Below are 22,623 nucleotides of genomic sequence, written 5' to 3' on the forward strand. Positions count from 1 at the left end.
TGCCAGGATTCTAAGAGGCAGAGGGAAGGAAAGAGGGAAGTCTAAGCACAAGATATAGCCAGGACAAATTCATGGAGAAAGGAGATATAGCACTGAGTAAAGAACTCCCAGTAGTCTGCACTGAAGCAGGTAAAGGAGGTGGTGTTTAAGAAGATTGGAAATATATGAGTCCAGTTTCTGAATAACTCTAAATGTCCAACAAATGAGTTTATATTTGATCATATAGATGATAGGAATTTATTGGGGGGGATACAGGGGAGGGGAAACGTCAGAATAACTGCACTTGAGGAAAATCAATTTGACAAATGAGTGGGAAATGGATTGGAGAGACTTGAGAGAAGGAGCCCAATTAGAAGACTATTCCAATATTCTAAATCATTGGTGTTAAACTCAAATTGAAATGGGGGCTACTAAACTATACATAAGGGTCGCTGTGGGCTACATATTGATACAGAAAACCACATATTAACATTATCTATGATTTATTGTATTTTTCTTTTTCTTTTTGCTCAGAAGATTTTTAACTTTATGAGATGAAAAATGCCAAAATCCAAACATGTTTCCAAGTTAACTCCCTCTCCAGAGTTGTTGCCCAGGCACCAGTCAGCACTGATGTCAGCCCACAGTCACAGTCCCGTGGCCCTTCTTAACAGACAGAGCGGCCTGGCCAAGGGACCGTGGGGGGCGGCAGGACAGCACAGTCTTCAGGCTGACATCCGCGTTCGCGAATGGCCGGAGGGCGCTGCGGAGTCAGTTCTACTGAGCTTGTCGACTGGGGCTGCAACATCTTCTCCATCAGGTTGAAGCGCACACGCGCTTTGCTCTCGTTCTTGGTGATGGCGAAGTAGTTGAGGAGGTTGAAATGGCCCACGTAGGAACAGTACGAGCCACGGTACTGGTTCACCAGTCACTCCCGCTTGGTGGTGTCTGCGTGGCCCGTGCCGATGTACTTGGACTGCAGGTGTTCCAGCTGGATGGTGTAGCGGTCAGTCATGGTGTCAGACGCGCCCTGCCTTGCTTCTTTACTCCAGGCGGCAGCCGTCACACCAAGCAGCGCTCCCCAGCCGTATTTTTCTTTATTGTGTTAAATATTTCCCAATTACATTTTAATTCAGCTTGGATCACACTCGAATTGCTGTGTGGGCTGCATGTGGACTATAGGCTATGTCTTGTCTAGAGGTGATGATGACCTCAAATAGGGCAGTGACTATATGAGTGGAGAAAAGAGGATGTATATAAGAGATATTGTAGAGATAAAAAGAAAAAAAATTGGCAACTGATTGGATATGTGGGTGCCGGAGAATGAGGAGCCAAGGAGGATACTGAATTTGTGAAACTGGATGACTAGAAGGATGGTTGTATCTTTGATAGAAATAAAGAAGTTTGGAAGAGGGCCATTTTACATTTAGACTTATGCTGATAAAGGACAGAATTGTCCTCGCATATCTTTTCAGTTTATGATTCATAATCTAAATGAGAAGTCTAATACTGAAACTCAAACACAATATTGTACATAGGAACATAGGGATTTCTGTTGTCCAGTCATCATCACATGAAGTATCTCTACTAATGGCCACTCTTTTCTCTAGCTTCCTTTCCATCTCAAAATAATCTATCATTATCTTCCAGTGACCACTGTCCCCCTGTGATATCCTCACTGGTTCTTGTCCCTCTCTGGATGAAGTCTGAGCTCTTGTATTGTATCTTACTGACATTTCCAAATCTGCTTTTGCCTTTATCAGTCGTACCCCAAAGCTAAGCATCCTTTCTACTCACCTTGCATCATGTTCCTGTCTTTATCTTTTATCCTACAATTTCTGTTCAGTGTTGTTTTTCCTGTTCTTCCTTATCAGGGGCAGGGCATTTAGGGCCATGGATGATTTTAAATATTAGTTTGGGCAGGGCAACCATACTAGTGTGTTCCAGCCAAGAGAACTTGAAAAGCTTGTGGTCCTCTTATTGGACAATTCATCCTGGCAGGGATCCATCTTCAGAGTTCTTGTCTAGTTTCACTATGATTTTACCTACAGCCTCTGATTTTCTCTTTCAACTGTTGTACTTTTCTTAGTCGTCTTTCCTTAGCACCTTGCAATAGGATGAATGAACTTGGACACTGGCATTAGAATGACTTTATTGTCTCTCCTCGGTTTGATCTGACTTCCTGGTTAAGGGCTAGATATCCTCCCCACCCCCAGTAATGTCTTCTATTGACAGACTTGGCTCTTCTGTGAGTTTGGTATTATCCCAGCTCCTTGCACTGCTTGCAACTAACAGAACTTGGCTGCTTCTTGCTTTATGGTTTCCATAGCAGTGTTAACCTTTTGCCTACTTATTCCATACCTCAGGACTTGTCTTATGTACATTTCTTCCCATCCTGTAGAACTCAACTTATATCCAATAACTATTATGAGTGTTTCCTGGATTTATGTGTGTGCATATATACACACACATACATGTATATGTATATATGTACATATATGTGTATACACACATATTGACCTATGTACTGCACATTTTCCCTTACATTTGATTATGAGCATATATTTTGAGTATGCATATTTTATGTATAATCCTTATCAGATGTATTTTTCCTTTCCATTTCTTGCCTTTAAATCAAAACTTTGTAAATTCCTCTAGCAGCAAGAAAAGTTCTATTCCCATATTTATGCTTAATAAATATTGGTTGATAAATGTGAAAATTTCCACCTGATTTCCCTCAAATGTTAAAATTGAGTGAGAGTAATACCAACTCTTATCAGGATGTTAAAAATATAGATTTACATGCAAAGACAATAGCTGTGTAACTCACTCTTACCTGCCGAAGGTTAAATATTCTTCATCTATATAAGAAGCTGATTTTAATGAAAAGATAATCACCACGTTCTTTCCTAGTAATTAGCTTAATAATGTCACTGATATGATTATGATATCACAGAAAGGATACTGATTTCAGGTAGCAAAAGAATGAGAATCAATTAAGATATTAAGAAAGACTCTTTTAATGAAATATTTTTAGAAATGTGTAAAAAATGAAACAACCAACAGCCTTCTGCTTCATCACTCCTCTCTGTCTCTGTCTTTCCTTATCTTCCTTCCCCACTCATTAGACTGTCTTTTGAAAATAGGACAAGTCACCATTTTCCTCCCTCTCTAACCTGCCTGATTAAAAATATCAAAAACGATTGAAAAGAGCAGGTATGTATCAAGCCATCTAGAGATGTGTTTCAGCTGCCATCCTCATTAGGAGAAAGTCTGACTTGTGAAGTCTTTGGTGAGGAAACTCCCTCTACTAATTTCAATTAGCAATGGTTCTTCCACTTTGAGCCCTGGAGAGTGGTCCAGAGTATTAAGAGGGAGTGACTTGCTGGAGTCACATAAACTGTACGTGTCAGAGGCAAGACAAGCTAAGACTTTCCTGCCTCCAAGACTAGCTCTGTTCACTAAAATGTCATACAAGAATAGGGGTTTTAACCTGGAATTTATGCACTCTTTTTTAGTATTTTGATTTAAATGATTTTTTTTGTGAGGCAATTGGGGTTAAGTGACTTGCCCAGGGTCACACAGCTAGTAAGTGTGTAAAGTGTCTGAGGCTGGATTTGAACTCAGGTCCTCCTGAATCCATGGCCAGTGCCTTATCCACTATGCCACCTAGCTGCCCCGATTTAAATGAACTTTAATAAATTAATTTCCTTTTTAGTGAGTGGCAAAACCAAGATTCAAATCCATGTCCTCTGTCTCCATATCCAGTACTCTTTCCACTGATGCTTGTCCAATGGATCATGAATTTTCTTGGTCAAGTCAACTAACAAAACATCTACCAAGGCAGAGGTTCTTAACCCTTTTTGTCTTTTGGATACCTATGTCATTCTGCTGAAGCATATGAACCTATTCTCAGAATAACTTTTTAAAATACATCAAATAGGGGCAGGGAGGTGGCACACTGGATAAAGCACCAGCCCTGGATTCAGGAGGACCTGAGTTCAAATCCAGTCTCAGACACTTGACACTTACTAGCTGTGTGACCCTGGGCAAGTCACTTAACCCTCATTGCCTCACCAAAACAACAACAACAACCACCACCACAACAACAAAACAAACAAACAAAAAAAACACACACAAAAAATCAAATAAAACACAGGATTTCAAAGAAAATTATTTTAAAATATAGTTATTAAAAATTTTAAACAGCAACAACAAGAAAAGTCCATGGATTCAAGGTAAAGAAACTTTGTTGTTGATAAATAGGTTATAACTTCTTTTGGTAGAAGAGATACCCAAGCCAACCGTATCAGGAATTCTCCCAAGTACTGAAATATCTGAGTCATAAATCTGTTGTGTGTCCTAAGAGGTTGACACTTTTACAAGCTTTTGGAAATTTTATTTCTTTCAGGAGTAGGTAGGGGATAGCCATAGTCTTGAGGGTCACTAGAAGGAATTTTGATGAAAGATAGTACTAATCCCTCAGAGCAGATCAATTCTAAGTCTCTCTGTAGCCAGTAAATCATCCCAGAAAGTTTATCAGGAATTCTTAGGAAAGAAGCTCATTCGGTTTTGTTTTGTTTTAAATCAGGCTTAATTTGTACCTTTTCCCAATATTCCTTATGAATAGAAAGGGCTGCCATCTATTGGCTTTAGCAATAAAGCTGGCTTTTTAAATAAGGTGGAGTGAGGTTAGTATATTGGTGAGGTTAGAAATTTCTCTATAGTAATTGCATACTTTCTCACTAGACACTCTAGGAAAGATATTGGAAAGTATGGGTGCTGCTTAGAGGAGAAAAGCAATTAGAGGAAGAGAGAGAAAAGGCAGGTTTATGATATCAAAGTGATATAGCCTTGCCAAGGGAATTCAGAACAGTTTAACCAGCCAGTCCAAAGTCATAGTAGGGGGAGGGGTTCAAGCCTGGCATTAGTCCTTTATTCCAAATGACTGTATAAATTACCTTGAAATCACTGGTTAATTACACAGCCTTCTGCCTAGGCCTAGAGCTGCAGCCCTCATACTACATAATTAATGATGCTTTCTTCAAAGTATGGGTGATAATCTACTGATTGAATGCTCCAGTTTCATTATGTTACTAAATAAAATGAAACAATAATTAGAACAACGTGCCTGGTAAAGGAAGCCTACATCATTATGGATTTGAATGTAGGGAAGCAGAAGAATTAATCAAATGAAATGTTAAATATTACAGATAATTAGAGTCATATGGAGAAGTTCAGTTTCCTTGTAATCAGATTTGCATGAAGGTGTGACATCCGAATTGGTTGTTCCTTGTTAGGGCCATGGACATTATTGATTGTAAGCCATTCTGGGAAAGGCACCCATTATTTTTACATGGTAGAGGAGAAATGAAAGGAATTTCCTTGTAGGTTACTATTGGGATCCATCACTGGGACTTCTGGGGCCTCACAGAAGAATCCAGAAAATCAATTAATATAGAAAGCAAAGGTCAATTCATTTAGTATCTTTAAGTGAAGACCATATACCTTTTTGGGAGATACTAAAAATATCTCAGAGGGGGAGGAAGTGAAAATAAGAGAAACTCTTAGAGGGGTGTATGTGGGGGGAATGTATTCATGTCATATTTTAAAGTTTAGCCTACATTACCATTTTCTTTATAATTTAAAAAATCTAGAGTTGGGGGAACTAGGTGGTTAGAGCACCAGCACTGGATTCAGGAGGACCTGAGTTCAAATCCAGCCTCAGACACTTTGACACTTACTAGCTGTGTGACCCTGGGCAAGTCACTTGCCCCTCATTGCCCCACAAAAATAAATAAACAAACAAATGAATAAATAAAAAAGATAAACAAAATAAATAAATTTAGAATCCTGATTTGTACTGTTTACTGATTTCAGAGGTGTAAATGCATTGAAAAATGTAACAGGGGCAGCTAGGTGGTACTGTGGATAAAGCACCAGCCCTAGATTCAGGAGGACCTGAGTTCAAATCTGATCTCAGACACTTGACACTTATTAGCTGTGTGACCCTGGATAAGTCACTTAAACCTCATTGCCCTGCAAAATAAAAAACAAACAAAAAACAAACAAACAAAACAAACAAAAAAAGATATTTTAGGAAGATTCCAGGGGTGTGTGTGTGTGTGTGTGTGTGTGTGTGTGTGTGTGTGTGTATCCAAAAAAGGTACTGGGAAGAAAGGAGAGAGTACTAAGAGGGAAGTATAGGCATGGCTGGGCAGGTACAGAGAACCCTCCCCCCACCAATAAAACAATTCAGAAACTTTTCCACACTACAACAGTTAGTAAAACATGGCATGTTCCAGAGGGGAAATCCCTACAGATAAAAACCTGTGGGTAACAATTCCTCTGGTGGAGAAAATGACCCAATCTCCTCCATATCTACAGACCTCTCTATTCATAGATGTGATCAAAACTTCATTTCAGGAGGTGACCTATGGATTCTTTCAATTGGCACTTTGTTTTCTATATTCGGAAATTATAGGCAGTTTTCTTTTTGTTTATTTTTGTATTAGGGTATCTGTTTTTTTTTACTTGTCATAATCTTTTGTGAGCCCTATAATTTAAAAATTGTTTCTGTGCTTCCTATCTCTGAGATCAGTATATTTTTTCTTGTATGGAGATCATTTTAAAAAAATTATATTTCCTTTTGCTTCTCTTCCAGATTGCCCTTCACTTTCATGGATTTATATTTACAATGTACAATTCCAAGAAAATACTTCCCAATTATTCTCTTTTTTGTTTCTTTGGTGAGAGGGCACAGTAAATAGAGTGCTGGGCCTAGAGTCAGGAAGACCGAAATTCAAATCTGACCTCAGACATTTACTATTTGTACGACCTTGAACAAGTCACTAAATCTCTGTTTGCCTCAGTTCCTTCAACCATAAAATGGAGATGATAATATCAACTACTTTCCAGGGCTGTTGTAAGATTTAAATGAAATAAATGTTATAAATTGCTTAGCATAGTACATGACACATAGAAACCATACTATACACATGTTAGCTATTATTATTGTTCTTCCAATTATTTCTGATTAGAAGGTCATAAATCCTGCCTTTATAATTCTAATTTTTGCTTTAAGCTGTCTAGGAATATCCTGATGTAGTTCCATATTCTCTCTCTCTCTCTCTCTTTTTTTTTTTTTTAGTGAGGCAATTTGGGTTAAGTGACTTGCCCAGGGTCACACAGCTAGTAAGTGTGTGTTAAGTGTCTGAGGCCGGATTTGAACTCAGGTACTCCTGACTCCAGGGCTGGTGCTCTATCCATTGGGCCACCTAGCTGCTCCCATATTCTCTTAGTAATTCACAGGGTCCTCTGCTTCATTAACAATTCAATTTCCTTTGTTTTGTAATACTTATTCAGAGAGACCCAAACTTTTTTTTCTTTTTATTTGATTTGGAAGCCATATTTCCTTCTGTTACTAACATATTCTCTGTTAGTTTATCTGTTTACGCTCAAGGTCTTTGAGTTTTCTTACTCTTAAGATCTTTGGCAATTTCCTACCATTTTTGTTTTTCTTATTTTCACCTATTGCTCACTTTCTGACTCCTTCTCTTTTGATGAGGATTCCCCTGGGGAAAAGATTTTAAAGCTTCTCCACTTCCTCCCATGCTGGGCAATTCATGGTTCTTCAGTCTTGGTCTTAGACCCAAGTGACTTCTGGGAGGACAAATTGCTACCAGCTTAAGTATATGGTGGGTGGTTCAATAAATATTTACTATTGTGACATTTAAAATATAATGTGTGGTTGCCTTTTTCCTGTCCCAAGTGTAGGGAAAACTAGCTAGGGTTTACTTATGTAGTAAAAAGTGAAAGTTTTTTAACAGTCAGTTAGCAATAACTGAAAGATGCCAATTTTTTTTTTTGAAGGACCACCCTTTTGGGGAGGAAGGAGAACATGACGAACCACCAGTCCATCTGCTAAGCACTCCACTTCCGAGGTGCGAAGCTTAAAAGGCAAAGAGAGAACGGAAGTGAGGTCTTTTTCCACTCTCCTGGCCCGCTGGTTTGCTCTGCACACACAGACGCTGACTGAGGTTTGACTTGGCCTGGTTCTCTGTAACAGCTCTCAGCCTCAGAGGTGGCCTTGGGTTTTTGGTGAGTTCTATATGGAATACAGACAAAGCTTAGATCTAAGACTAATTGTTTGTATTTCTACTTTCCTATCTCTCTAATCAACATTACCTTGTAATTCCCAAACAATAAAAGCCCTAAAGATCAGAGGCTTCTTCTACTTACTGGTCTGGGAGATAAATAAGGGAAAGGTTAAAAGGGAGTTTAATGCTCTTGTATCCAATTTTAAATCTCACACTTATGAATAAGAAGTTTTAGCACCAAGTTTTGGCATTAGGCATTTATTAGTGAAAAAGAGAACACCTGTGTCAGAAAGCCAAGAAAAGACCTATCTAGCTCAACTTCACCCACCACCAGCCTGTTCAAGCAATGAACTGCAAGAGGAAGCTCTTCCTTTGTCCCTAGAAGAGGCAGTCCTTACACATTGCTTCAAGCTGACTGGCTAGGATCACCCAAATCCATTGGTTCACTGGACTTAAGGGTGGTCCCATGTTGAGGTCAGCTGAGAACAATACCCTCTTGAGGGGCAGGCAGGAGTGGTTTCAACTGAATTAACTTTTTTTTTTTTTGTGGGGCAATGGGGGGTTAAGTGACTTGCCTGAGGTCACACAGCTAGTGAGTGTCAAGTGTCTGAGGCCAGATTTGAACTCAGGTCCTTCTGAATCCAGGGCTGGTGCTTTATCCACTGCACCACCTAGCTGCCCCCTAAACTGAATTAACTTTAAGTGGGTTAATCAGCGCAGTCAATCAATCTCAATCAATCCAATCAGTATAAATGAATCTGGGGCCTTTGGGCATTGGCAAAGCCCATTTATTTTCTTACACTATTTACTATGCATAAAACACTTTGTATACTGAGAAATATGCAAAATAAATGCTAAACACAATAAAAACTCAGAATTGTTAGGATGCTCAGAAGTCATTTAGTTTAACATGTATTTGAATCATATACCTCCTTTAGAATGTGAATGAGATTTCCCCCAAACCCTTAGATATAAGTGATTTAACTATGGTAATAATCAGTTTATAGACTACAAACTGTGATTTAATATGGGTAGGTGTTCTTTAGTAGCTTAAGCTAATAATAATGGAATAAGTAAATTAGAGGTTAGTAGAGCTTATATACATGCTATATTGTAAAATGATTCTGAAACCACTAGTAAAATGGTTCGGAAGCTATTTTAACTGAAACCATCAGCTAAATCCACTGTGGTTATCCACCAATCAGTCTAAAGGTCAGGTACCAAGAAAAGTAACTCCTGAGTGTAACGATTGGAATGATGCCACCTGCTGGAGAGCTACTGTAGGAAAGCTCCAACATGAGGAGAAGGTGCCTGACTTTTTTTTGGCATCAGGAAGGGACGTTGCTTGTGGGAGAAAGAGGGGGCGAGGCTAATGCTCTCACTCTCTTTCGTCAGGACTCTGGTTGAGAGTGGAGCTAGGAATGCTCTCTCCTTTTAATAGATGAATCTAGGTCTTTCTCTCTCTCTTTACCAAATTCTTATTCTCCTTAATAAATGCTTAAAAGCCTAACTCTTGCTAAAGCTTATAATTTATTGGCGACTGCTCATTAGATATTTTAGACAGACTAGTTAGAATTTTAGCCCCTTGCATGAGTTAGAACTGACCAGTCAGAATTTGAGGAAAGCCATCTAATGTGAGTGGATGGGTTCTGCTGTCTGCAGAAAACAGTCTAATGGAAGTTGAATTAGAAGTTGAATCCATCAGCAATAGTGGTTTCAAGCACCCTAAGTAAAATCCACCATGTTAGATTTCTATTCCCTTCACTCTATGTATACTTGTTCTACATGCACTACTTGTATTTCTGGTAAAGATAATGTTTGTGGGAGGAGTTTGTCAAAAAATGGTATGTGTAAATACTTTTGAGACCTTATTGTGTATAAAAACCCAGGGGAACTTGCTGCTTGGGGTCTTTTCGTCCTAGGCCTGAGACCAGCTTTATTGTAAGACAGGTACCCTCTCTCAATAAAGCTATTTTCTATGACTTGGAGACTTTGTTTTTTCTTCATCTGACCCTGTGACTTAGAAATATTCATGACAAGAACATGGCTAAGAAGTGACCATTAGTGTTGACAACTTCTAGTGATGGAATTCTTATTCTTCTGTGGCTCACAATCTAGTAGGAAAGATGAGATTTCAAATAGGTAAACAGAAACTATTTTGCATTCAAACATAAGTGCCAAAATGATCTCTCAAAACAAAAAATTGTATTCATCCACTCATTCATTTGTTTATTCAACAAACTATACATCAGGTAATATATGTTACACACTGGATATACAGACAGACACAAAAAATCAAATATTCTCTTCCCTCAAGGAACTTACATTATATTGGGGAGAAATAATTTGAATATATAAGTAAAAACAGAATAAACACAAAGTGAACTGATCCAACCATTCTGGAGAGCAATTTGGAACCATGTCCAAAGGGCTATAAAACTGTGCATACCCTTTGACCAGCAATAACACTGCACAGTTTATGTCCCAAAGACACCACTGCCCCCCCCCAAAAAAAAAGGAAAGAAAAAAGACTTATTTGTACAAAAATATTGTGCAGCTCTTTTTGGGGTGACTGAGAATTGGAAATCAAAGGAATGCCCATCAATTGGATAATGGCTGAACAAGCTGTGGTATATGATAGTGATGGAATATTATTGTGCTATAAGAAATGACAAGCAGGTTGATTTCAGAAAGCCCTGGAAAGACTTATATGAGCTGATTTATAGTGAAGTAAGCAGAACCAGGAAAATGTCATGCACAATGACAGCAATATTGTTTGATGAAAAACTGTGAATGACAACTGTTCTCAGTAATACAATGATCCAAAAGGATTAATGATGAAGCATACTATCTACCTCCAAAGAAAGAACTGATATTGATTGAACACAGACTGAAGCATGCTGTTTTTCTTTGAGTTTTCTTGTACAAAATGACTAATATGGTAATGTTTTACATAATTGCACATGTATAGCCTCTATCTTATTGCTTACTATCTCAGGAAGGGGGATAGAATTTGGAACTCAAAACTATAAATAAAAATGTTTATTATCAAAAAAGGAATGGTAAAAAAGTAACTATTAAAGGAAAATATGTTATTAAAAAAACAAACACAAAGTAAATTCATGGACCTTGGGTGGGAAAGCACTCCAAGAACTAGTAGATTTCAAGAACTATGGGTAGAACCATTGAGTGAGGTTTCTTGAAAGCAGATGGAATTTAATTGGGATTCCTGTGGATTCAGCAAAACAGTTTTAACATATCTCATCTAAATTTCATTCCTTCTTCTTTCCCCAAGTTTTTAGGGGGCCAAAATTACAAGAAAAAGGTAGAAACTAAAGTAAGATATGCCATCATGGCATGAAATTGACTGTGAACCATGTATCTTTTCCACTATTTACTACTTAGACTGCTGACACAGTATTGAACATTTCGATGAAAAGGGAAAAAATCAACCTAGATGCTTAAAACTATTCACATTTTTGAAAATGTGGAGTGGCAGTCCTTTAAAAATGGCTAATTCACTAACCACAAGGACAGGAAAGCCTAAATGTTAAGGAGATTATCTTGAAAAGAAAAATGGTAAATGTTTTATTCTATTTAAAAGAACCATGGCCTTTGGAGAACAGGACTCACTCTCTTACAAGGGAGTTAATTTTGGGCAAAATGGTTATTCACAAGGATAATAAACTTTCAGGACTCTGTTAATAGAAATTTGATCAATAATTTAGTTGAGTGTGATATTGGAGAGCAATTCTAAGGTAAGGGAAATCAAATGACTCCTTTGTTAGTTATTAGCAACCATTTTTCCTGTCTCCATGAGAGTGGTTCATCTATACTACAAAGGCCAATATGCTACCTAGTAAAAAGTCTATGTCCAGTGAATAAGGAGCCTTGGTAAGGGATTCCCAAACTGAAATACTGAGTATGAACCTCTTGCCATACAAGATTTTTATCTGCTAATGTGTGAGTAATGAACTATTAATATAGATTATGATAAACGTTGCATCTCCCCATGTTTATCTAATCCCAGGGATTTATGTGAAGTATATAGAGGTGAAGTGATTTGTCTACAGTCATCCAGCAAATGTCAGAGAAGATATTTGAATATAGGTTTATCCCAAAATAAATGAGTAAATAAAGATTTGTTAAGATCGTACCATTTGCCAAGCACTGTATTAAATGCTAGGGATACAAATAAGAAAAAAGCAAGGGAGCATCTACCCTTAAGGAGTTTACAATCTATTGGGGGAAAGAAAACACATAAATGGAAGTTAAAAAGGAAGGAGCGGGGGTGAGGAGGGTATGACAGAGGGTGCCTGGTATGGAATATGATGTTTGTGGAGTTGAAACCAAACACTGACCAGCCAATGGGAAATGACAAGTTGGCTGGAAATTATGAGCCCTTTATGAAGGAAGGCTGGTGAGGAGGCGTTGAGTAACAAAGCTGAAACAATCTTTGTGTTGATGAGATTTTGGAGATGAGCTTATACTGAGAGAAGCATGACATTTATGAAATCAAAACCAAACAGAGCAGCTGGTGGGAAATGAACACCAAGTCCCACATTCAATATACCAGGTCAGGTATGTCTACTTAGCTGCTTCTATTAAATTATATTTTGACATTAAATTATATTGTATTTTTATTTAACAAAACTCTATGTTCTTTCTGTCCTATCACTCCTTACTAGACAAAAGAAAGAAAGAAAAAAACAAAGCCCTTGTTAAAAATACATTTTAAGCAACACAAATTTCTGCATGTCTATGTCCAAAAATGTACAGCTTATTCTGCTCCCTAAATCCATCACCAGTCTGTAAGGAATGGAGTAGCTTTGCCTTTCTGTATTACTTTTTAATATTTATATATTGTGTTTCTACTATGTACAAGACATTGTACCAGATACTGCAAGGGGATACTAAACAACACAAAACAAACAAACAAACAAAAAGTCATGTTGTCTGAAAGAAGCATGTGATCAAGAAACTTATGATATTGAAAACATTTATATATGAAATAATAATAATCAGTATGTGAAAAGTACAAGTGGGGCAGCTAGGTGGTGCAGTGGATAGAGCACTGGCCCTGGAGTCAGGAGTACTTGAGTTCAAATCCAGGCTCAGACACTTAACGCTGTGTGACCCTGGGCAAGTCACTTAGCCCCAATTGCCTCACTAAAAAAAAAAATACAAGTGACATAGATTTTTTGGGACTGAGTCACTCAATTACAGTCCTGCTGCAATGGGCTCCTTGGTATTTCTGTGACTAACCTCTACATTTCCAGATGAACCATCAAAACCTCAGACACCTTGCCAATCAGATACTGCACATCTGAAACTGTTTATCCTCACAGCCTACACATGCTAAATTACTCAGATGTCAAATGAACATTGGAACAAGCATTCCTTCTTTTCTTTTCTCTCTCATTCTTCACAACTCCTCCACAACCACTCAGGGACTGGCTTGTTCCTCCCATTTTACCACCGAGATAACTAATGGTCAAGAATGTATCTTTCTACTTTTTCTCCCTTATCTTTGCCCCCACAGTCAATTGACTTTAGCCTGAATATCCCATGGACCCTTTGTTTTCTGACCTCTCAACAATCATGTTTTTAACAGGACCACTACTCATTTCTCATTTTCCCAGATTATCCAGAGAGGAGATGGTACACTTTTGTCTTCTGCACATATACCATCCATCTTGATATTTTTAAAAAGGAAAAATGTATCTAAGACATAGGAGAAGGAATGAAAATTGAAATATAGATTAAGATTTGAAAATGATCCATATGGAGATGCTAGTTGAAGCTATAGTAGTGCATGAGTTTGCCAAGAGAATTAATATTTTGAGAATAAAGAATTGATTAAAAGTGAGACAGTGAAAGAAATTTAGAGGAGCAGAAAGAGAGCTTAAAAACTCAATCTGGATGAACAAATCCCCATATTCAATACATTAATGGGGCCTCTCCTCTTTAACCCTGGTTTCAAATATTTGCTTTTACAACTATCTTTGGGTTCCTCCTTCTTTCTGTGGGGTTTTCTGTTTTTGTTTTTTCCTTTTAATGGCAGTCACTTTGACTCTAGGGTTTCCTTTTTGTTTGGGGTCTGAAGGTGTCTTTTCCTCCATGGAATGTATGTAGCAGTTCTTGAGCCAGATTCTGTGGTTTTACATTCTTCTTCTCTGTCTAAAGTTCTTCCATTTCCCTACCTTGCTGCCAGTGGATATCCTACAAAATTGTGGTATTCATTCCCCAATCTAGACTCCGTGCATACCATATAAATTCTTTTTGTGGCCCTGGTCCACTTCTCTAGGTCAGAAGATGATAGATGTAGATCTGGGAAGGATCTAAGAATTCATCTAGCCCAACTCCCACATTTTATAGTTGAGGGAATTAGGGGAGATTAAAAGACTTCCCCAAGGTCACAGTGGAAAAGCTGCAATCCAAATCCGGATCACCTGACTCAAAATCGAGAATTCTTTCTCCTCTGTCATGGGCCATATCTTCACAATTACCTATCCTAGGACTGTGAGGCTATTGCTGCTTTCTTTTCCTGGACAAACCTCTCTTGTTGACCCTGAATCAGTGTGCTAATGACACAAGAGCTTGACAAGGACCTTTTCAGCCCCACTCCTCAGAGATCAGTAGGGAAACAAAGTTTAGTCCTGGAGGAAAGCACTGATATATCCGTCTAAGCTCTTCAGTGAGAGTCTTGAGCCACTCCCCCATTTTTCTAAGCTTCCCACAGCTTTGCTGAACTACACAAGGGAAACGGGAAGAAAAGCCCTGCATTCTATGGTATTCAGATACACATTCAGTCTGCTTTATGTATTCTGAAGTTCTCAGAGCCCAAGTGATTTGGGGAGCACACTTTTAATTCTCACGCAATCATTTAGGGCTCAGATACTAGGCACAGAGCTAAAACTAGAAATTATTTCATCTGAGGAAAAATAGTTGACTTTGGCGAATATAGATGGTGTCTGCAGTGATGATAGTGAAGATGGTATGACCATGGTTCCAGAAAGTATTATGCCCATGTCTCCATGGAGGGTGAGGGTTGGAGGCTAGGATAACCTATGTGGTCGAGACATGGGTGATAATAGAGATAACAGTAGAATAAAGGCAGAGGTATGAAGAGAAAAAAAAGTGGCATGTACCTGGCTATGGTGTTCCCAACTCTGGCATCTTATTTGAACTATCATGAAGCTTCATCAAGAGACTTTAACGGGGGGCAGCTAGGTGGTGCAGTAGATAAAGCACCAGCCGTGATTTCAGGAGGACCTGAGTTCAAATCCAGCCTCAGAAAATTGACACTTACTAGCTTTGTGACCCTGGGCAAGTCACTTAACCCTCATTGCCCCACAAAAACAAAACAAAACAAAACAAAACAAAAAGACTTTAATGGGCATATGATTTCAAATCTGCCATACTGAGACTAGAGGGGAAGTGCTTAGATAAAACAGCTTTGGATCTTAATTTAAACTTCAATTCACTTCCTTTCATTTAAATTGACAATTCTTCCATTATATCTATAACAAAGGGGTATTAAGTAGGTTGATTAGCAGTCTTCCCAGAAGCATGGAAAATGTAGGTGTATAAATCCACAGAATTTCCAACCTGATAACAGTTCCTTGTTCACTTTATTATTGTTTTAATTATATATCCTTTGATTTCAAACTTAGGTGCTTTTTGATAAGATCTGGGGTAGAGATATATTGGTAGGGGCTCTAGACAAGGTTTTGAATAGATAATACATGGTGATTTTTCTTTTTTGATTTCCCTTCCTTTCCCTTTCCTTCTCTTCTCACATTCTGTTCCTGAGCAGTCTCATTTTCAGTGACCATCTCTGTGAGTATGACCTCCAAAGGTTACTCTGAATGTGGGTACAACTAAGGGGATGTTAGACTTGATGACTTGGGTTACTGATTTTCCCAAAACAGAAGTTGAAAACCTTGCTCAACTGACTAGTCATCTCCCTGGGTTTCTGTCTGCACTTAGAGCAGTTAGACTTTGAAAAGAAAACTGTCAAAGTAGTGACCCTGATCCTTGCTGAGACACACTGGCTATGTAACATTTAAGTACTATTAGATGCCCCTTTTGAGGTGAGACTTTATATAGACACATCTACAAGCTCCAGTGGAGAATGGAATGAGGGGAAGCAATTCTCTACCCTGTACAAGAGATGCACAGAGCACTTAGTGGTGCTGTGTGCTTTTAAAATGACTCATTCTCTCCTCAACAGCTTATGGTAGTCTGAGGGGCAAAAGTGGACTCCTTATCTTAAAATGGCATTTTATTTTCTATAACATCTTTCAATCTAACTCTCAAATTAAGCCAAAATGTAGTTGATGTTAACATTACCAAAGTGGCACAAATCACTATTCTTAAATACATATATGTTTTAACATTTTCTTTTAATTTTTATTGGTAGTAAGAAGTAAAACTGTAAACTTTTGCAAGCTCAGGAGTTCAGGCTGACTCTAACATTATCTTAAACAATTGGGATTATCTTTTTTTTAAGAACTGAAGACCCAGTCACCCTAATAAAGGATAGAAGGGTTATTTTATAAATGTAAAGTAATATGAATAATGATGTGCTGTGGAACTAAAGGAGGTGCATTATACCTCGTACAAGCAAATTAACTCTAAGACCTGGTGAAAGGTGGTCATTTCAGAGCAGCCAAATGCATGCACTTGCACCTTTTTGATTCACCTTTTTGAAAGGGAAAATGTATTTTGCTAGGAACTTTTCTCACAAACCAATGGAAAATGACTCCCACACTGCTTTTCTGGGTTAAGACCCACCCACCCCCTTTCTAACCATGCTTATTCCTTTACTCACCACTATAGCCTTGAACATTTTGAAGCTTCCTTAACTATTCTAAAATTCCTGTTTTTTTTTCCCTTCTCTTCTGGGAGGCCCTGTATCTTCCTGTTGTGTTTTTGAGATCAGGTTGTCTTTTCTTTAATGTATAACATATCCTCCTCTTCTTTTTCCACCCCTCCCATCCCCAATGACCATTTTTTCCCCCTTTAGGATTAGACTGAGGAAAATGAATGTATGTTAGCTTTTGATTTGTTTTGAGGTTAATTCTTTCCTCTAGCTGGTCATTTTTTCCTTTAACTCTACATGCAAACATAGGTATCTCCTAATCTTAAAAAAAAAAAAAGAAAGAAAGAAAAAATAAAAACAGAACTTACAAAAAAATTGCATTTTTCTTTCAGTCTGCTACTCTGTCTCTATCCTCTGTTTTACTTTTAAACTTCTAGAAAGACTCTTCTATACTCACTGTTTCACTACCCAATCATTTCTTCTGTTACCTTTAGAAATATCCTGAAATAGTTTTCCTGAAGGACACCAATCCTATGGCTAAACCTAATGTCCTTTCATTTCTATAAATAAACAATCAAGAGAGAATGGCTATTGTAACAGTTGATTTGAAACAGGACTAGATGTTTTAGTGGTCTTTAAGCTCAATATGAAGCAACGGTATGTGATATTGCAGCCAAAAAAATTCCTGTAATTTTACTTTTAGTAGAAGCACTTTATCTAGGATTGGGAGGTAATAATCCCATTTTATTGTATCCTGATCAGGGCACAATTGGAATATTGTTTTCAGACTTCTGAGGCGGAGCCAAGATATTGGAGGAAAGGCAGTCAGCTCTCGAACTCATGACACGATCCCTCCAAAAAACATCAAATAACGCCAAAGGACAATGCCTGGAGCAGCAAAACCCACAGAAGAATGTGCTGAAATCCACTTCTAACCAAGAACGGCTTGGAAGGTTAAGAGGGAGGGAGCTGCTGTGCTAAGACAGGAGTGGAGCCCAACCCCACAGTCACCCTGACACATCCAGTCTCAGGAAGTCCTCACCAGAGAAGGAGACCCCCAGAACCTCTGAATCAGCTGAAGCTCCAGTGTCGTCTGGAAGTAAGCTCACAGTCTGGTGAGAGGGCTGAACCCTTGGCAGGGGGGAGACTACAGGGGTCTATGCTGGTGCTGAGGCAGAACTTGGGTTTTTCACCCCTGAGAACCAGGAGGTAGGCTTGAATAGCAGTGGCCCAGGTTGGGGAGGGGCACAAGCTTGTTGGAACTAAGAACCACAACACACAAAGCTGGTTGATTAGCAAGTTGGTCTGGGGTCATCTATGGACCAGGGAACAGGCCAGGCAAGTGAATAACCTGATCCTCCTTAAATCATACCACCTGGGACTTCTGAAGCTTGGGATAGTGCAGCCTGGAAATAGTGTCCCACTTTAAGGAGCTAAAAGTCAAGTAAAAGAAAGGCAAGATGAGCAGAGAAAGGTGAGGACCATAGAAAGTTTCAAGGAAGACTGAGGTGCACCCTCAGATGTCAACATCAAGGCCCCTAAATCTAAAGCTTCCAAGAAAAATATGAATTAGTCTCAGGCCATAGAGGCACTCAAAAAGGACTTTGAAGATAAAGTTAGAGAGGTAGAGGTAAAAATGGAAAGAGAAATGAGGGTGATGCAGGGAAGACATGAGAAAAAAGTCAACAGTTTGAAAAGCCAAATGGAAAAGCTCTCTGGTGAAAATAATTGCCTAATAATTAGGATTGAACAAATGGAAGCCAGCGACTTTATGAGAAACCAAGACACAATAAAGTAAATCCAAAAGGAATATTGTTTTCAGTTTTATGTACCCCTTTTTAAGATCTTTAAGAAAGATTCTAACAAGTAAGAAAGCATGCAGGGGATAGCGCCCAAGATGGCAATAGGCCTAGAGATTCCTGATAAATGTCTCATTCCCAAAATATATAAGGAACCGAATCTTTAATAAAAAAAAATTATTCTTAAATTCTTAAATGGTAAAAGATATGAATAGCAAGTTTTCAATGGAAAACCCCAATCTATCAACAGTCATGTAGAAATGATCCAAGCCATTTGTAACTAGACATATATAAATTTAAATAACTCTGAAGTTCTACTTTGAACCCATAAAATTCACAAAAATGACTAAATAAAAAGAGGAGATTGACAAATATTGGAGAGACTGGTAAAACAGGGAATTCATGCACTACTAGTAGAACTATGATTTAGTCTAAACATTCTGGAAAATATTTTAGAGCTATGCCCCCAAATCATTAAACATTTGACCCAACAATAGCACTATTAGGCCTATACATAAAAAGATCATAGAAATAGAAAAAGGACCACTATGTACATGCATATTTATAGCAGCTCTTTTTGTAGTGGGAAAGAACTGGGAACTTAGAAGGGGCCTATCAATTGGGTGAGTAACTGAACAAACTATGGCATATTAACTTAATGGAATATTATTGCGCTATGAAAATGCTGAAAAAATGGATTCAAAGAAACCTGGGAAGAATGATTTGAACTGATGCAAAATGAAGTCAGCAGAATAAGGAAAGCAAATCATAATGTGATAATAACATTATAAAGACAACTATAAAAGATTAAAAAATTATCAATGCTATCTTGATTTTGTAGGGGTCGAATACAAAGAAGTATGCATAGGCCTTCAGTCAGAGTCCATCTCTTTCTCCTCCCATTGCACCCACCAACATTATCTGTATGTTCTTTGTTGTTAAGTTACATAGCCACATGGTGGCAATAGAAAACTGTAGGGGCCGAATGCAAAGAAGTATGCATATTCCTTAGTTGTCCCATGATTCTATCATAGTTCTAAAGGACCAGTGATGAAGCTTGCTACCCACTTTCTGACAGAGAAATGCTGGACCGAAGAAGCATAACATGAATTTTTTGCATGGCCATTGCAGGAATTTGTTTTGCTTGACTATGCATATTTGTTACATGTTTTACTATACTTTTTATTTGATTAAGGTAGGGGGTAGTGGTGGGAAAGAAAAAAAATAAATGCTTGTTAACTGAAATATTTTTTAAAGTAATAAGCCTATATAGATCATGTCATGTGGAAACTGGTTGAAGTAACTAGGGATAATTATTCTAGTAGAGAGAAGATTTGTGTGAAAGCAATAGCTGTCCTCAACTATTTGATTGAAGAGCTATTTTTTTAATGTAGAAAGGGGATTAGGTTTGTTTTACATTACTGCTGAGGATAGAACTAAGAACAATGGGTTGCAATGGCAAAGAAATAAATTTAGGCTTGATATAAAGGGAAAAATTTCTGAAAGAATCATATAAAATAAAATAAATACAGAATCATAGACTCTGTGGACATCTAGTCTAACCCTTATATTAAAGGCCTCCCACACTTTCTCTTTAATGCAACTGATTTCACATGGGTACAACTTCTATTTATTTATTTTTTTGTTTGGTTGGTTTTTGCAGAGCAATGAGGGTTAAGTGACTTGATCAGGGTCACACAGCTAATAAGTGTTTGAGTCCAGATTTAAACTCAGATCCTCCTGAATCCAGGGTTGGTGCTTTATCCACTATGCCACCTACCTGCCCCCTACAGCTTTTATTGTTTGCTTATATCAAGCCTAAATGTGTCTCTTGCAACATGCACACTTTGCTCCTGTTTCTGTCTTTTAGAACCAAACTCTGCCACATGAGTGCCACATGCCCTTCAAATATTGGAAGACAACACTGTCATGTTTTATGTGGGATAAAAATTCCCATCTCTTTCAACTAATATTGCATTTCACTTGCAAACTCAAGAATGTTTTTAAACTGTGGCATCCAGAACTAAACACAATACTTCAAGTAAGGTCTGATGAGAGAGAATACAGAATGACTACCATCTTCCTTTTCATGAAAGTAATGCCTCTCCCAATGGCTCCCAAGTTAACACTACCTTTTTTTTTGTTTTGTTTGTCAGGTTGTGCTGACTCATATTAACCTAGAATGATACTGAAAACCCAGATCTTTTAAAGAAAACTGCTGTATAATTATGCCTTCTGCAACTTGTACTTAGGAGTTGTTTTTGGTACTCAAATGGAGGCTTTTATATTTATCACTACTGAATTTTACTTGAATAAATTTAATGCAATGCTCTAGCTGTTGATGTCCTTCTGGATGCTTCTAGACCTGGATCCACTATGCCAAGATGCTGGGACTTTTTCAAAAAGGCCGCCAATGACAGATAAACTTGAATTCAAGGGAATGCACAGTACATGAGGGACTGCTCAGTTAAGGATCCACAGAAAGGGGCAGTGAGGAGGATAGCTTGGCACCTAGGAATCACTTAATGCTTACTGACTGTTGATTGGGAAGAATTTTAAAGTAGATGAAGTTCTAAAGATAAGAGTTTTTCTCTTGTTTTTCCCACCTTGGTTGTTCCTACTGGAATAATTAAAAAAAATTTTAAAGGCTGAAGGACAATTTCAAGGTATATTTTCTGATAAGTTTTCTGAAAATGTACAATTTTAAAATAAAATGCATATAAATAACAGTTTTAGAACATAGGAATGCTAAGGGAAAAACAAACAAATAAACGCATGCTAGCTTAGGAAGAGAAGGAAGATGTTCTCTGAAGTTTTTAGGACATTTTTATGAAGGACAACTATCTATGCCATTAAAAGCCAAAGACATTGGAGATTATCATAAAACAGTACCTTTGAAAGGTTACTCAGGACAGGGAATATGTTTCCCACAAAATTTGTCATTCTTTTAGAAAACATCTATTTAAGAAAAAAATGTCAAAACTATTTTCCTTTGTGGTTGTGTGGGCATGTACACACATGTATGTGCTCATGTGCTCAAACATCATTCAAAGGCTCTGAGCCAAGGTATATATATATATATATATATATATATATATATATATATATATATATATATATATATATATATATTTGAGGGGAAATGAAGGTTAAGTGACTTGCCCAGGGTCACACAGTTAGTAAGTGCCCCGTGTCTGAGGTCAGATTTGAACTCAGGTCCTCCTGAATCCAGGGCCGGGGCTTTATCCACTGAACCACCTAGCTGCCCTCCAAGGTATATATTTGAATAGCATTACCAGGGTGTTTATTACCTGGATTCTCATGCAACTTTTGCAATTTTTACTTTTGATTGTTATATATACTGAAACATAAATGGAAATCTTAAAATTCTATAGGGCCGGGGAAGCTAGGTGGCTCAGTGGATAGAGCACTGGCTGTGGATTCAGGAGGACCTGAGTTCAAATCAGGTCTCAGACACTTAATGCTTCCTAGCTCTGTGACCCTGGGCAAGTCACGTAATGCCAATCGCCTCACCATAAAGAAAATCTATAGGGCTGGGGGTTTTCTGAGGAAAAAAAAATGTAAATTTTCTTTACATTAATCCTCTTCATTTCCACTGACAACATAAGCTTAGGTGACAAATATATGTAATTACCTTTGGAAGACAATTTATTTTCTTGGTGATTGATTCTTGAATTTCCTTTAATATTTTTTCTTAGATAAATATGGTGACCTTATGCAGGTGTAACCACCCCTTCATCATTAAAATCTAATTAAATGAAAAAGTCTTATTTGGGCATGGCATTCTTCTGGGGTCCCTAATCATGTACTTGTTGATGAAAAAAAAACTCAACATTTTTTTTTCCTGCTGTAATATCATATTTATGTAATACTAGCTAAAATTTCTATCTATCCATAG

General features: G+C 37.9%; 1 pseudogene; it reads right to left on the bottom strand.

Moving 5' to 3' along the window:
* Positions 1 to 646: 646 nt before the first annotated feature.
* LOC122731997 lies at positions 647 to 994 on the bottom strand (annotated as a pseudogene).
* Between the last annotated feature and the right edge of the window lie 21,629 nt (positions 995 to 22,623).

The sequence above is a fragment of the Dromiciops gliroides genome, chromosome 6, assembly GCF_019393635.1.
Source record: "Dromiciops gliroides isolate mDroGli1 chromosome 6, mDroGli1.pri, whole genome shotgun sequence".
Taxonomy (NCBI): domain Eukaryota; kingdom Metazoa; phylum Chordata; class Mammalia; order Microbiotheria; family Microbiotheriidae; genus Dromiciops; species Dromiciops gliroides.